Source organism: Coregonus clupeaformis, chromosome 24 (assembly GCF_020615455.1).
Source record: "Coregonus clupeaformis isolate EN_2021a chromosome 24, ASM2061545v1, whole genome shotgun sequence".
NCBI lineage: Eukaryota > Metazoa > Chordata > Actinopteri > Salmoniformes > Salmonidae > Coregonus > Coregonus clupeaformis.
In genome coordinates, this window is record NC_059215.1 from 40,094,048 (window position 1) to 40,111,968 (window position 17,921).

General features: G+C 44.3%; 1 long non-coding RNA gene across 1 annotated transcript; it reads left to right on the plus strand.

Annotated features, from left to right (window-relative positions):
• Window positions 1–465: 465 nt before the first annotated feature.
• Window positions 466–5,209, plus strand: LOC121538137. The gene is made up of 3 exons (XR_005995177.1): window positions 466–545; window positions 4,372–4,399; window positions 4,628–5,209. It is a non-coding gene; the product is annotated as an uncharacterized LOC121538137 (long non-coding RNA).
• Window positions 5,210–17,921: the final 12,712 nt, after the last annotated feature.

Consider the following 17,921-nt stretch of genomic DNA (forward strand, 5'->3'; position numbering starts at 1 on the left):
GTTATTTTCATTGTCATGTCTTCACTATTATTCTACAATGGATTTTTTTTTTTTTATAACCCTTGAATGAGTAGGTGTGTCCAAACTTTTGACTGGTAGTGTGTGTTTATAAATGGTGTTTTCTTAAGTGACTGCTTATGTCGCTTATGCCTGGAGCGGGCCCTGGTTAAATGGTTAATTATCCCACTCGGTTTTCTGAAATACCTCTTTGGTACAGCCTCTCCCATAGGTCGTTTGGCGACCCGTTACGAAAACGAAAGAAAACTTTCTCTCTGAGTAGAGTAATAGGGTTGTCACGCTTTCATGTCGTTCCTCCACCTTCGTGGGGTTCGAGCGAAGTAATAGACGCCACCCCGCCTGTTATAGTGACATGTCACGTGGGTACAGTATGGGTGTGGCGTGATTGTAAACATGTTTGATATTAAGCATCGCGTGAAGTGGAAGGAGTTCCATTAGGTCGTTTGGCGACCCCTTACTCTAATCAGAGAACCAAGGTTACATCCGTAAACAAACGTTTTCGCGACACAGACATTGTTTTTATCCATGTACGGTAAAAGTTTAAAAACTACTTCTTAACATGGTTGAAATGGTGATCGCTGGTAGCCTAAACAGTTAATTAATTGAGTAGAACTAACTATCAGTAGATTAACATACGAACCTATTCTACATTGTTTTATCCCTGGCGTGATCCACAGCAGTCTCCGTAGCCGATCATTCTCCTCCTGGTACTCCACTAGCGTTTTCTCAACCGCCCCGAAAATCTCCACAGCAGCCGCAGTTAAACGCTCATTTAAAAACACACGCAATAACTGTAGTTGATACATTTTCAGTAGAATGTGAGTTAGGTAGCGTATTTAGTTCAGTCAGTAGGCTATGTCATTCTTTACTCCACACAATACATGCAAAATCAAAACAGTCAGACAGAATGGGTAACCTAGACACGTCACAAGGGCTATAAAGCTGAAGCATCCGTTTAGAATGTTTTCTCACCACCAAATATGGTAGTGAGAGGAAGTCCAGTCGAGGTTAGTGGGAGAAGATGGAACTAGGTGAAACTGGGCCGACGTTCTGCACATTTTCTAATCGATGAAACATCTGATCTCAATACATTTTTCTGTTCCCAAAACTAGAATATGTTACAAACACAGTGCACTACATTTTATAGACATGACGCTTTGCCAAAGTTTTAAAGTATTGCGTTGTTTAGAAGCAGTGCAAGGTCGAATTGAGTTTGTGCACACGCGCATTTCACAGAGGAGGCGTTCCCTAAAACCATGTTACAACACGCCAATAGGATCTCGCTCGCTCGTGCTTGGCTTTGCCCACCTACTTGCTTGTTCTGCCCACTTTGCTTCATTTGCACACACTAAACGACACAGATGAACTATCTTGGGTTAGTTATAAATATATTTGACAAAGTCGTCTCCAATGCTACTTCCATGTTCTAGTCAAGGAATTCTAGAAAACTCTTTGGTTCTAGTGGGGGGCAAACTCGGAATCTCACAACAGTGCCGCCATCTGCATGGGGGTTTAACACTTTGCAAGGCAGCCTACAGACCAGTAGGAAAGGGAGACGATAACTACAGTGCCTTCAGAAAGTATTCATACCCCTTGACTTATTACACATTTTGTTGTGTTACAGCCTGAATTGAAAACGGATTAAATTGAGATTTTTGTCTCTCTCTAGACACAATACCTCATAACATTTTCGAAATGTTAGCAAATGTATTGAAAATGATTTACAGAAATATCTCATTTACATAAGTATTCACACCACTGAGTCAATACTTTGTAGAAGCACCTTTGGCAGCTGAGTCTTTCTGGGTAAGTCTTTAAGAGCTTTCCACACCTGGATTGTGCAACATTTGCCCATTATTATTTTCAAAATTCTTCAAGCTCTTTCAAATTGGCTGCTGATCATTGCTAGACAACCCTTTTCAGGTCTTGCCATAGATTTTCAAGTAGTTTAAATCAAAACTGTAACTCGGCCACTCAAGAACATTCACTGTCTTCTTGGTAAGCAACTCCAGTGTAGATTTGGCCTTGTGTTTTAGATTATTGTCCTGCTGAAAGGTGAATTAATCTCCCAGTGACTAGTGGAAAGCAGACTTAACCAGGTTTTCCTCTAGGATTTTCCCTGTGCTTAGCTCCATTCCATTTCTTCTTTATCCTGAAAAACTCACCAGTCCTTAACGATTACAAGCATACCCATAACATGATGCAGCCACCACTTTGCTTGAAAATATGCAGAGTGGTACTCAGTAATGTGTTGTATTGGATTTGCCCCAAACATAACACTTTTTATTCAGGACAAAAAGTAATTGTTTTGCCACATTTTTTGCAGTATTATTTAATTGTCTTGTTGCAAACAGGATGCATGTTTTGAAATATTTTTACACTGTACAAGCTTCCATCCTTTCACTCTTTCAATTGGGTTAGTATTGTGGAGTAACTACAATGTTGTTGATCCATCCTCAGTTTTCTCCTATCACAGCCATTAAACTATGTAACTGTTTTAAAGTCACCATTGGCCTCATGGTGAAATCCCTGAGCGGTTTCCTTCCTCTCTGCCAATTGAGTTAGGAAGGACGCCTGTATCTTTGTATCTTTGTAGTAACTGGGTGTATTGATACACCATCCAAAGTGTAATTAATAACTTCACCATGCTCAAAGGGATATTCAATGTCTAGTTTTTTTTATGCTCTACTGAGGGACCTTACAGATAATTGTGTGTGGGGTACAGAGATGAGGTAGTCTCCCGAGTGGCGCAGTGGTCTAAGGCACTGCATCGCAGTGCCAGCTGTGCCACTAGAGATCCTGGTTCGAATCCAGGCTCTGTTGTAGCCGGCCACGACCGGGAGACCCATGGGGCGGCGCACAATTGGCCCAGCGTCGTCCAGGGTAGGGGAGGGAATGGCCGGCAGGGATGTAGAGCATGGCGTTTGCAACGCCAGGGTTGTGGGTTCAATTCCCATGGGGGGCCAGTATGAAAAAAAAATGATAATGTAAGTCGCTCTGGATAAGAGCGTCTGCTAAATGACTAAAATGTAAATGTAGTCATTCAGAAATGATGTTAAACACTATTATTGCAGTGAGTCCATGCAACTTATTTTGTGACTTGTTAAGCAAATTTTTACTCCTGAACGTATTTAGGCTTGCCATAACAAAGGGGTTGAAATCTTATTTACTCAAGACATTTCAGCTTTTCATTTTAAATTAATTTGTAAAAAATTCTAAAAACATAATTCTACTTTGACATTATGGGGTATTGTGTGTAGACTGGTGACACAAAATCTCTTTCTGAAGGCACTGTATATATCTATCTATTTTCATCTAACTAACTAAATCACAGGCTGGTAAGGATCAGTGCTTGACTTTGGTAGGAGCTCACCAGAGCTGAGTACCAACACCTACAATTTTAGACTGCTTGAGCTCCTGCACCTCTTATAGCATATTAGCTCAAAAGTATTGTGGAGCTCCTGCACCTAAAATAAACAGTACCGGCATCCAAAATGAGTACTGGCACCTATTCCAGTGCAAGTCAAGAAATGGTAATGATAAATAGGTGCCTCACAAGCTGGTAATTATAACTAGGTGCCTCGCAGGCTGGTGCATAATTAAAGGCTCCTGCCAGGCTGTTAAGTGTATATATATACACTGAATGTACAAAACATTAGGAACACCGGCTCTCTACATGACATAGACTGAGCAGGTGAATCTAGGTGAAAGCTATGATCCCTTATTGATGTCACTTGTTAATTCCACTTCATACGTGTAGATGAAGGGGAGGAGACAGGTTAAAGAAGGATTTTTAAGCCCTGAGACAGTTTCCTATGTGTATCAAGAATGGTCAACCACCTAAAGGACATCCAGCCAACTTGACACAACTGTGGGAAGCATTGGAGTCAACATGGGCCAGCATCCCTGTGGAACGCTTTCGACACCTTGTACAGTCCATGCCCCGACGAATTGGGACTGTTTTGAGGGCAAAAGGGGGTGCAACTCAATATTAGGAAGGTGTTCCTAATGTTTTGTACACTCAGTGTAGGTGCCTTGCAGGCTGGTAAGGATACATGGGTTCCTCCCAGGCTGGTGTATAATTTAAGGCTCCTCCCAGGCTGGTGTGTAATTAAAGGCTCCTCCCAGGCTGGTGTATAATTAAAGGCTCCTCGCAGGCTGGTCAGGATAAATATGTTCCTCGCAGGCTGGTCATTGTAAATAGGGGCCTCGCAGGCTGGTAAGGATAAATAGGGGCATTGCAGGATGGTCTATATGGACTTTCGAGGTTGGTCAGTGTACAGGCTGTTAAATTGTTGATTGTAATTGTTGATTAACACTGTCATTAACACTGTCATTGTTCTTCTATTTCAGACAATGCCTCCTGTGAAAACATTTACCGGTAAGTCATCATCTCTCCAAAATGACCTAAACCTAATGGAAATCATGACATTCTAAAAGAGTACAAAATCATGCAAAAGCAAATCATTTTGCAGAACAATCAAACATATACATTGATCAATTTAACATACATTTTTAAAAGACACTGAAAAATGAACATATCTTTAAAACTAGTTATGTAATTTTTCTACTAGTCCAACACTTATGTTTAACTCTTTGTTGTCTTTAGGTGAAAGGGCCAGCCCTGACCCTACCTTTCTCCCTCAAGCAACCCCAACCAATCAACCCGAACCCCCACTCTGGCCTATCCATGTCATCCTGCTTTTCGCCTCCCCTCAGGATACTCTACCCACCCCAACCCCTCAGAAACCTGCCAACCCCCACCACACCTTCTCCCCACAATCAACCCCCAACCACTACTCCGGCCTTTCCAAGACACCCCGCTCTTCTCCTCTTCTCTGAATACTCTACCCACCCCAGCCTCTCAGAACCCTGCCAGCCCCGCGCCCCGCTCCACAAAACCCTGCCACAGTCCCTGCACATCAGAGGACACATTTTAGGGACCTGTAAAGTGTTCTTCCCCTTGGTTTTGGGCACCGTAAGAAAACGTATAGGCTATATTATTTTTAAAGCAAATTAGTCTATGCCCGTGGAGCATATAAAGGGGTATATAAGCTCTGAATGACGAGTGTTAGCCCGCCGGAATCCTTCAAAAAACGTTTGAGCCACTCCAGCTGGACAGATGAGGATGTTCTTTACATTTACATTTTAGTCATTTAGCAGACGCTCTTATCCAGAGCGACTTACAGTTAGTGAGTGCATACATTATACATTTTTTATTTTTCATACTGGCCCCCCGTGGGAATCTAACCCACAACCCTGGCATTGCAAACACCATGCTCTACCAACTGAGCTACATCCCTGCCGGCCATTCCCTCCCTTACCCTGGACGACGCTGGGCCAATTGTGTGCCGCCCCATGGGTCTCCCGGTCGCGGCCGGCTACGACAGAGCCTGGATTCGAACCAGGATCTCTAGTGGCACAGCTACCACTGCGCCACTCTATTTTAAAGGCCTAGATTCAATCCGGACCGCTGAAGATCCGGGGGTATAGCGCGATTTACATTTAAAGGCAATGTTCAGCATTCACGGTAAACGCTGCATTTGTCGGGTAAATCGAAAATTACCTTTACATGTAAATCGCTCTATAACGGGGTCCGGATTGAATCTAGCCCTCTTTTTGTATGTTTCCATACTTTCAAAGCTATTGGCACTTTAGACGAGTACACTTTTTGCATCTGTTCATTAGATTTGCTGTAGCAATAGATCTACATACATGCGAAATCCAATTCTACCCCAGTTCTCCTCAAAATTCACCCGTTGATCTTCATGTAATACAGCAACATTCAAATAAATATTTAAGGTAAAATGCCTGTTGTTGTAACATTTACAGGTTTGGGCATTACCGAAATGTTGTTTAGTGTTTTTTTTTTCTCTCTCCAACATGGGTATATCCAATTGCTATTATTGTATTCATGTTTTTAGAAGTTTAATGTGCTGAATCTATTTTTCGAAGAAAAGAAAATCCAATAAGATATTCGGTGACTGTAGAGGATTGTCACGCTCTGGCTCCGGGACTTTGTATGTTGAGCCAGGGTGTGTTCGTTTTGTTGTGTTTTGGTTGGTTGTCTTTGGTTGTGTTTTCTTGGTTGATCGAGTGACTCCCAATCAGAGGTAACGAGTGTCAGCTGTCGGCTCGTTATCTCTGATTGGGAGCCATATTTAAACTGTCTGTTTTCACCTTGTGTTTGTGGGTTTTTGTTCCTGTACAGTCATTGTCACTGTGGACTTCACGTATCGTCATTTGTTTTGTGGTTTTCGTGTTACGCTTTATTAAATAAAGTCATGTTCGCTCAACGCGCTGCGCTTTGGTCTACTCATTCGTCAGACGATCGTGACAGAAAAACCCACCGTACCAGGACCAAGCAGCGTGTCCAGGAGCCAAGGGTCTGGACATGGGAGGAGATGTTGGATGGTAAAGGGTCTTGGACTTGGGAGGAAATCCTGGATGGGATGGATCGCCGGCCATGGAGTAAAACAGTGGAGAGGCGACTGAGAGAGGAGCAACGGCGTCAGCAGGGCCATCGTCGGAGGGACGAGAGGCAACCCCAAAAGGTTTTTTGGGGGGGGCACATGGCTTGGGCGGCTGGGCAGCAGGAGGCTGCCACAGGGAGACGTGGAGAGAAGGCTACCGGATTACGGGAGCCATTGGCGAGTAGAGGGAGGGAAGTAGTTGAGGCACGGCGTGAGAGACTGAGGTGTGTTACCAGTCCGGTCCGGCCCGTTCCTGATCCCCGGTTAAGGCCAGTGGTGTGTGTTCCCAGTACGGACCGGCATGTTCCTACTCCACGCACCAAGCCCACGGTGTACGTCGCCAGCCCAGCCCGGCCTGTTCCTGCTCCGCGCACAAAACCTACGGTGTGCGTCGCCAGCCCAGCCCGGCCTGTTCCTGCTCCGCGCACAAAACCTACGGTGTGCGTCGCCAGCCCAGCCCGGCCTGTTCCTGTTCCACGTACAAAGCCTACGGTGTGCGTGGCCAGCCCAGCCCGACCTGTTCCTGCTCCACGTACAAAGCCTACGGTGTACGTGGCCAGCCCAGCCCGACCTGTTCCTGCTCCTCGCACAAAGCCTGCGGTGTGCGTCGCCAGCCCAGCCCGGCCTGTTCCTGCTCCACGCACAAAACCTAAGGTGTGCGTCGCCAGCCCAGCCCGGCCTGTTCCTGCTCTATGCACAAAGCCTACGGTGTGCGTTGCCAGCCCAGGCCGGCCTGTTCCTGCTCCACGCACAAAACCTACGGTGTGCGTCGCCAGCCCAGCCCGGCCTGTTCCTGCTCTACGCACAAAGCCTACGGGGTGCGTCGCCAACCCAGCCCGGCCGGTTCCTGCTCCACGCACAAAACCTACGGTGTGCGTCGCCAGCCCAGCCCGGCCTGTTCCTGCTCCACGCACAAAACCTACGGTGTGCGTCGCCAGCCCAGCCCGGCCTGTTCCTGCTCCACGCACAAAACCTACGGTGTGCGTCGCCAGCCCAGCCCGGCCTGTTCCTGCTCTACGCACAAAACCTACGGTGTGCGTCGCCAGCCCGACCCGGCCTGTTCCTGCCACTCGCACCAAACCAGGGGGTGCGAGTCGCCAGCCTGGTCCAGCCCGTTCCTGCTACTCGCACCAAGCCAAGGGTGCGAGTCGTCAGCCTGGTCCAGCCTGTTCCTGCTACTCGCACCAAGCCAAGGGTGCGAGTCGTCAGCCTGGTCCAGCCCGTTCCTGCTACTCGCACTCAAGCCAAGGGTGCGAGTCGTCAGCCTGGTCCAGCCCGTTTCCTGCTACTCGCACCAAGCCAGGGGTACGAGTCGTCGGCCTGGTCCAGCCCGTTCCTGCTACTCGCACCAAGCCAAGGGTGCGAGTCGTCAGCCTGGTTCAGCTCGTCCCTGCTACTCGCACCAAGCCAAGGGTGCGAGCCGTCAGCCTGATCCAGCCCACTCCTGCTATTCGCACTCAAGCCAGGGATGCGAGTCGTCAGCCTGGTGAGGCTCGTTCCGGCCCACGCATCAAGCCTAGGGTGCGTATCGTCAGCCAGGTCCGGTCCGTTCCTGCCTCACGCGCCAAGCCAGGGGTGCGCGTCGTCAGTCCAGATCCTACCAGCTGGGTCAGATCGGACCGGGGCGCTACGGGGGATTGAAGAAGGGTGGTGGTCAAGCCCGAGCCGGAGCCGCCTCCGAGGAGTAATGCCCACCCAGCCCTCCCTGTTTGGGGTTTTTGAGGCGCGGTTGCAGTCCGCGCCTTTAGGGGGGGGTACTGTCACGCTCTGGCTCCGGGACTTTGTATGTTGAGCCAGGGTGTGTTCGTTTTGTTGTGTTTTGGTTGGTTGTCTTTGGTTGTGTTTTCTTGGTTGATCGAGTGACTCCCAATCAGAGGTAACGAGTGTCAGCTGTCGGCTCGTTATCTCTGATTGGGAGCCATATTTAAACTGTCTGTTTTCACCTTGTGTTTGTGGGTTTTTGTTCCTGTACAGTCATTGTCACTGTGGACTTCACGTATCGTCATTTGTTTTGTGGTTTTCGTGTTACGCTTTATTAAATAAAGTCATGTTCGCTCAACGCGCTGCGCTTTGGTCTACTCATTCGTCAGACGATCGTGACAAGGATGTCAAGAGGATGGTAGGGCCCTCTCAGAATATGTCTCTCTCTTCACTTGTAGCCTTTCTGAGGGTCAACAGGAATAATAAGACCCTCCTGAGAGGAATTTCAGGGGGTTGGAGTGACCCCAGGCCCCATGCCACAATGACATCTATGGTGTCGAAGCTAACCAAGGGTTCAGTACAGTTCAGCTTTTGTTCAGTGCAGCATTTGTATCCAAATACTGGGCTTTCGAATTAGAATCAGCTAAAAAGGAGGAACATCAGTAAAAAACAAGTATAAAATGTATTTCTTATTCATATACTTATTCATAGATTCAATCTTATCACCACATCAGACAACATTTTCTACACGTATTGTGAATATATTTTTCTCTCTCTTTTTCTTTTTTTATTCTGTTTTTCTTTCTCTTCCTATAGAGGCTGAGGAACTGCGAGAAAGCATTGGGAAGCTTTAAAAAAATAAAAATAAGTATGTGGTGGACATGGCGTGGTGGACATATACCCATGTTGGAGAGAAAAGAAGAAAAAAAAAGTTTTCCTCAAGCAGTGGCCTGAGGAAAACTTGTGGAATTCAAGTAAGTATTTAAATATATATATATACAGTGAGGGAAAAAAGTATTTGATCCCCTGCTGATTTTGTATGTTTGCCCACTGACAAAGAAATGATCAGTCTATAATTTTAATGGTAGGTTTATTTGAACCGTGAGAGACAGAATAACAACAAAAAAATCCAGAAAAACACGTCAAAAATGTTATAAATTGATTTGCATTTTAATGAGGGAAATAAGTATTTGAGCCCTCTGCAAAACATGACTTAGTACTTGGTGGAAAAACCCTTGTTGGCAATCACAGAGGTCAGACGTTTCTTGTAGTTGGCCACCAGGTTTGCACACATCTCAGGAGGGATTTTGTCCCACTCCTCTTTGCAGAGCTTCTCCAAGTCATTAAGGTTTTGAGGCTGACGTTTGGCAACTCGAACCTTCAGCTCCCTCCACAGATTTTCTATGGGATTAAGGTCTGGAGACTGGCTAGGCCACTCCAGGACCTTAATGTGCTTCTTCTTGAGCCACTCCTTTGTTGCCTTGGCCGTGTGTTTTGGGTCATTGTTCTCACCCAAGATTTGGGTCATAGGCAGCATTCCTCCTCCTCCAAACACGGTGAGTTGAGTTGATGCCAAAGAGCTCCATTTTGGTCTCATCTGACCACAACACTTTCACCCAGTTCTCCTCTGAATCATTCAGTTGTTCATTGGCAAACTTCAGACGGGCATGTATATGTGCTTTCTTGAGCAGGGGAACCTTGCGGGCGCTGCAGGATTTCAGTCCTTCACGGCGTAGTGTGTTACCAGTTTTTTTCTTGGTGACTATGGTCCCAGCTGCCTTGAGATCATTGACAAGATCCTCCCGTGTAGTTCTGGGCTGATTCCTCACCATTCTCATGATCATTGCAACTCCACGAGGTGAGATCTTGCATGGAGCCCAAGGCCAAGGGAGATTGACAGTTATTTTGTGTTTCTTCTCGATTTTGGTCTCATCTAACCACAACACTTTCACACTTTTGTGTTTCTTCCATTTGCGAATAATCGCACCAACTGTTGTCACCTTCTCACCAAGCTGCTTGGCGATGGTCTTGTAGCCCATTCCAGCCTTGTGTAGGTCTACAATCTTGTCCCTGACATCCTTGGAGAGCTCTTTGGTCTTGGCCAAGGTGGAGAGTTTGGAATCTGATTGATTGATTGCTTCTGTGGACAGGTGTCTTTTATACAGGTAACAAACTGAGATTAGGAGCACTCCCTTTAAGAGTGTGCTCCTAATCTCAGCTCGTTACCTGTATAAAAGACACCTGGGAGCCAGAAATCTTTCTGATTGAGAGGGGATCAAATACGTATTTCCCTCATTAAAATGCAAATCAATTTATAACATTTTTGACATGCGTTTTTCTGGATTTTTTTGTTGTTATTCTGTCTCTCACTGTTCAAATAAACCTACCATTAAAATTATAGACTGATCATTTCTTTGTCAGTGGGCAAACATACAAAATCAGCAGGGGATCAAATACTTTTTTCCCTCACTGTATATGTTACTTCATGTCATGGGGTAGTTCTACTCAACTTCATAAGGTGCCACCATTACATTTACATTTAAGTCATTTAGCAGACGCTCTTATCCAGAGCGACTTACAAATTGGTGCATTCAAATCACACACACACACACACACACACACACACACACACACACACACACTGTGCAGGACTGAAGTTTCACTGGGATAATGTATGGGGAAACAAGTAAACAAGCTTTGCACAAAATCCTTATCAACCATGTTGAGGATATACAGTTTTCCTGCCACTTTGGGTTATCTCAAGTACAGTTAAAGAAAAATTCCACCCAAAAACTCTCTTTTGGTATTTGTTTCATTAGTCTATACAGAAATGATCCCCGTATGATGTATTTTGCATCATATGATGCAAAATGCATCATACAGGGATGATTTCTGTATTTTGAAAGTTACATATCTTGAAAACTTGATTGCTGACAAGCAAAACATAATGAATTGCAGACACCTGGTGTCCCAGGTCGAAATCAGTCCCTGATTAGAGGGGAACAATGAAAAAATGCAGTGGAACTGGCTTTGAGGTCCAGATTTGAGTTTGAGGGGCCTAGGGGTTGAACTTCTAGAAGTTGTCACAACAATGTATGAGCAGTGTGTGGATGCACAAACTGCAGCCATAAAAGGTAAGACTTGGATAGTGTCTAATATCATGTGGGTCTGCCATACATTTTAATTCAAGTGTGCTGTTTCAATAATGTTGTTAGCTTCGTTTGTGTCAAACATGATAAATTCACTTAGGAACAATATCTCAGAAATGTACTGTGATGGAACATTTTATGTTTGTTCTTTTCTAATAACCAATTTCTGTGTTCTATGTTTGTGCTTTTCTAATAACCAATTTCTGTGTTCATGCATGTGACTGATTGAACGAATCCTCACTATTAGTATCTGCAATTTGGCAGTACGCCCAGACCCTTGTTTTGAGAATGAAAGATATCTCAGTTTCAAGGTCTCAGCTTAGAGAGAAGAAGCCTTGTGAGGTATTGGTCTGTCACATGCATGAACCAGTATTGGTCAGTCACATGAATGAAGCAAATGATAATGATGAATTAATTATGAATGATGAATGAGCTAAATCATGCAAATATACAGTTGAAGTCGGAAGTTTACATACACTTAGGTTGGAGTCATTAAAACTTGTTTTTCAACCACTCCACAAATTTCTTGTTAACATTTACATTTTAGTCATTTAGCAGACAATCTTATCCAGAGCGACTTACAGTTAGTGAGTGCATACATTTTTCATACTTAACAAACTATAGTTTTGGCAAGTCAGTTAGGATATCTACTTTGTGCATGACACAAGTAATTTTTCCAACAATTGTTTACTGACAGATTATTTCACTTATAATTCACTGTATCACAATTCCAGTGGGTCAGAAGTTTACATACACTAAGTTGACTGTGCCTTTAAACAGCTTGGAAAATTCCAGAAAATGATGTCATGGCTTTAGAAGCTTCTGATAGGCTAATTGACATCATTTGAGTCAATTGGAGGTGTACCTTTGGATGTATTTCAAGGCCTACCTTCAAACTCAGTGTCTCTTTGCTTGACATCATGGGAAAATCTAAATAAATCAGCCAAAACCTCAGAAAAAAAATTGTCTGGTTCATCCTTGGGAGCAATTTCCAAACGCCTGAAGGTACCACGTTCATCTGTACAAACAATAGTACGCAAGTATAAACACCATGGGACCACGCAGCCGTCATACCGCTCAGGAAGGAGACACATTCTGTCTCCTAAAGATGAACGTACTTTGGTGCGAAAAGTGCAAATCAATCCCACAACAACAGCAAAGGACCTTGTGAAGATGCTTGAGGAAACAGGTACAAAAGTATCTATATCCACAGTAAAACAAGTCCTATATCGACATAACCTGAAAGGCCGCTCAGCAAGGAAGAAGCCACTGCTCCAAAACCGCCATAAAAAAGGCAGACTACGGTTTACAACTGCACATGGGGACAAAGATCGTACTTTTTGGAGAAATGTCCTCTGGTCTGAAGAAACAAAAATTGAACTGTTTGGCCATAATGACCATCGTTATGTTTGGAGGAAAAAGGGGGCTGCTTGCAAGCCAAAGAACACTATCCCAACCGTTAAGCACGGGGGTGGCAGCATCATGCTGTGGGGGTGCTTTGCTGCAGGAGGGACTGGTGCACTTCACAAAATAGATGGCATCCCGAGGAAGGAAAATTATGTAGATATATGGAAGCAACATCTCAAGACATCAGTCAGGAAGTTAAAGCTTGGTCGCAAATGGGTCTTCCAAATGGACAATGACCCCAAGCATACTTCCAAAGTTGTGGCAAAATGGCTTAAGGACAACAAAGTCAAGGTATTGGAGTGGTCATCACAAAGCCCTGACCTCAATCCTATAGAAAATGTGTGGGCAGAACTGAAAAAGCGTGTGCGAGCAAGGAGGCCTACAAACCTAACTCAGTTACACCAGCTCTGTCAGGAGGAATGGGCCAAAATTCACCCAACTTATTGTGGGAAGCTTGTGGAAGGCTATCGAAAACGTTTGACCCAAGTTAAACAATTTAAAGGCAATGTTACCAAATACTAATTGAGTGTATGTAAACCTCTGACCCACTGGGAATGTGATGGAAGAAATAAAAGCTGAAATAAATCATTCTCTCTACTATTATTCTGACATTTCACATTCTCAAAATAAAGTGGTGATCCTAACTGACCTAAGACAGGGAATTTTTACTAGGATTAAATGTCAGGAATTGTGAAAAACTGAGTTTAAACGTATTTGGCTAAGGTGCATGTAAACTTCCGACTTCAACTGTAACTTGTCTGCAGTATATAAGAGAGCTAACGGGACTGCCCCTAGAGAGCTCCTGATCGACATGTGTACTTGGTGCATTGAGTTGGTTGGAACCTCTCTAGCGGCGCTGATAATAAAGAATGATTAAAGATTGACTTTGAGTGTCCCTGTGTAGAATTTCCACGACAGTACATTTGCTCTTCAGATGACGGACAAGAAGAGGAAGAAGAAAATCATATATCATGCATATATTTAGCAATATAGCCTGACAAGTTTTAGATGGGCTTTTATAACACATAGGTAAGGCAATAGCCATCCAGTAGACATTTATTACACAAAAGTCATCATGTATTACAATAAAAAACTGAATGAATGCATAAATGCTAAATAATACTAATTAATCTGTTAAAGGTGAAGTTTAAATTGTTTTATCAATTGAGGCTATTTACTTTGCTTCTAAATCTCAGTGTCTCTGCAGCCAGCGAGGCAACTATGGTTTTTGAACTGGAAGATATCTGCCCCCTCATTGGCTAGTGGTCCCACCTGATCTCGCCTCCTCCCACCTGCCTTACATCTTTAAGGAAATGTATTTCCATTGTTAGAGCGGTCTCTCTGTACATATAATAGATCACATTTGCCTGTAGTGACTAGGGACACTGGTGTTGGATTACATTACATATCCACCACCATTGGAGGCTGGAAAGTCCCACTTAAAATGTAATTCGCTCATCGGAAGGCCCGTCACTGCTTGCCTCAAATGAAGCACAACGCTGGAAATCTGTCCGCATCCACAGAAACTAGTCCCATCATTATATGACCAACACAGATGGTTTCATATCGAATTCAATAGAAGAAAACAGAGAAAGAGGAAAAGAGACTGACAGATGTACTGCCAGATCCAGTGCTTGACTTGGGCAGGTGGGGAGTACCGGCACCTCAGATTTGATACCGCTTTTGCTCCTGTACCTCTTATAGAATATTAGCTCAAAAGTACCAGCACTTCTTTCAGTCCATGTCAAGCACTGGCCAGTTCCTTAATGTTTGAGCTGTATATGTAGCCTAATATTAAACACAGCTAAATGGGCAGTCAGGACACGCAACCTTTTGGTTCTGAAGTACCAGCACAGATTAGATGTTTTTGAGACAAGAATTTGGTGTAATGCCACAGGCCTATGTTAGTGACCAGCTCAAATAGGCAAATATATCACTTTAAAATACAAATAGTAGGCTTTATGTAACCTATTAAAATATGTATATATAAAAAACACTCACAACCCCCCAAAACCTTGCAACACCCACTTTGAGAACCATTGATCTATAAGGCATTTATTCAGTGATTTTCTTCTTTGTCTGTACGTGTTTATTCATTTACAACTAGGATGTTGCTGGGCCCAGTATTGGCAGTGTGGTTCCCTGGTCTTCTGGTACCAGTGCCGTAAGAAAGGATGCTAGGCATAGCAGAGACAGCTCAGGGACGAGTGTAGTGGAGGTAGAAAGAAAACAGAGAGACAGACACATTGATGCACTGCCAGTTCCTTAATATGTAATAGTAATTAACACTAGGGTAGAGGGGAACACTTATGACACAATAATCCTAATTATGTCTACATTCAAACACAATTAGTTCATAATGTGTGTTCCATATTTATATATAATATATATATATTTTTAATGATTTTCTCACACATAAAATAACAAAAAACACAGCTACCAGACATATGAAGTATTGCTTAAGCAAGACATGGGACAAGAATATAACAACAATATGACAGTTACAACAACAATAAGCGCTCCTAATCAGTGTTCACAATCAGTCTCTGTCCAGAAAGTCCAGAAACGGACCCCAAATCTTGAGAAAACTGCTGGAGGAGTTAGTTCTGATAATATATATATATTTTCATGTTTATGATGTTAATAATTTCTGCTAGCCATCTACGGAAGCAAGCGGGGGGTGGGTGACTTCCATTCTGTGAGCCACCATTCCAAACATCAGAGCCTGTTGTTCCTAATAGGACGATCTTAGAACAGACTCTGAGCAGCCAAAGAGAGCAAGTTCTGGGTCAGGTTCAATGGCCCTCTCATATACCTTTGAATACCAATCAAAGATGTTCCACCAAAAATGATTAATTAGGGGGCAGAGCCAAAAAAGATGAGTTAATGAACCCTCTGAGGCTTTACATTTGTCACACAGTGGGGAGACCTGGGGGTAAATTCTATGCAATTTGGTTTTGGAGTAATTTAGTCTATGCATGACTTTGTATTGTATCAATTGATATCTGGCATTGATGGAACAGGAGTGAATTCTAGACAGGGCTTCTCCCCATAGATCATCTAAGATCTCAATATTTAACTACTCCTTGAGATGACTAGAAGAGGCATCTGTATAGTTGGAGACAAACTGTGAGATGAGGTGTTTTAAATTGGGAGGGCGCTGTAGCAGACCAAAACTAATGTTGTACAGGGAAGGTATCAACATTTTTAAATTTTCCCTTTGATATAGTGTCTGTCTTGTAAATAACGGGAAAAAATATGATTGAGAGAGTTTGAATGTATTCTTTAATTGGATGAATGATGCTAATTGCTTATCTATGTATAGGTCTTCAATTGTGGCCAGTCCCTTCTCCCTCCACTCAACAAACACCTTATCAGACCTAGATCAAATCAAATCAAATCAAATTGTAGACATTACAGTGAAATGCTTACTTACTGTCCTTAACCAACAATGCATTTATTTTTTTATAAAAAAGTACAATAAAACAACAACAAAAAAGTGTTGAGAAAAAAAGAGCAGAAGTAAAATAAAATAACAGTAGGGAGGCTATATATACAGGGGGGTACCGGTGCAGAGTCAATGTGCGGGGGCACCGGCTAGTTGAGGTAGTTGAGGTAATATGTACATGTGGGTAGAGTTAAAGTGACTATGCATAAATAATTAACAGAGTAGCAGCAGCATAAAAGATGGGGTGGGGGGGGCAGTGCAAATAGTCCGGGTAGCCATGATTAGCTGTTCAGGAGTCTTCTGGCTTAAGGGTAGAAGCTGTTGAGAAGTCTTTTGGACCTAGACTTGGCACTCCGGTACCGCTTGCCGTGCGGTAGCAGAGAGAACAGTCTATGACTAGGGTGGCTGGAGTCGTTGACAATTTTGAGGGCCTTCCTCTGACACTGCTTGGTATAGAGGTGCTGGATGGCAGGAAGCTTGGCCCCAGTGATGTACTGGGCCATACGCACTACCCTCTGTAGTGCCTTGCGGTCGGAGGCCGAGCAGTTGCCATACCAGGCGGTGATGCAACCAGTCAGGATGCTCTCGATGGTGCAGCTGTATACTTTTTTGAGGATCTGAGGACCCATGCCAAATCTTTTCAGTCTCCTGAGGGGGAATAGGCTTTGTCGTGCCCTCTTCCCTACTGTCTTGGTGTGTTTGGACCATAACAGTTCGTTGGTGATGTGGACACCAAGGAACTTGAAGCTCTCAACCTGTTCCACTACAGCCCCGTCGATGAGAATGGGGGCGCGCTCAGTCCTCTTTTTTTTCCTGTAGTCCACAATCATCTCCTTTGTCTTGGTCACGTTGAGGGAGAGGTTGTTATCCTGGCACCACACGGCCAGGTCTCTGACCTCCTCCCTATAGGCTGTCTCATCGTTGTCAGTGATCAGGCCTACCACTGTTGTGTCGTCAGCAAACTTAATGATGGTGTTGGAGTCGTGCTTGGCCATACAGTCATGGGTGAACAGGGAGTACAGGAGGGGACTGAGCACGCACCCTTGAGGGGCCCCATGTGTTGAGGGTCAGTGTGGGAGATGTGTTGTTACCTACCCTTACCACCTGGGGGCGGCCCGGATCCAGTTGTCCTGGATCCAGTTGCAGAGGGAGGTGTTTAGTCCCAGGATCCTTAGCTTAGTGATGAGCTTTGAGGGCACTATGGTGTTGAATGCTGAGCTGTAGTCAATGAATAGCATTCTCACATAGGTGTTCCTCTTGTCCAGGTGGGAAAGGGCAGTGTGGAGTGCAATAGAGATTGCATCATCTGTGGATCTGTTGGGGCGGTATGCAAATTGGAGTGGGTCTAGGGTTTCTGGGATAATGGTGTTGATGTGAGCCATGACCAGCCTTTCAAAGCACTTCATGGCTACAGACGTCAGTGCTACGGGTCGGTAGTCATTTAGGCAGGTTATCTTAGTGTCCTTGGGCACGGGGACTATGGTGGTCTGCTTGAAACAATGGAACAATCGGGGTGTATACAGAGGTATCAGGCACCTTATAAACATGCTTAATCTGGTTTAGAATTCTTACATAATTTCACAAAACAAAGTTGTTGCCTGTCAGTTTGTTTGGGCACTCTGCTTTGGAGAAAAGCAAGGCTTGAAGAGAGGAATGTGTTACAGACTTAAATTCCATATTTAGCCACAGGGGGGCAACCGTGTCCAATTTATCAGTGAAACCCAG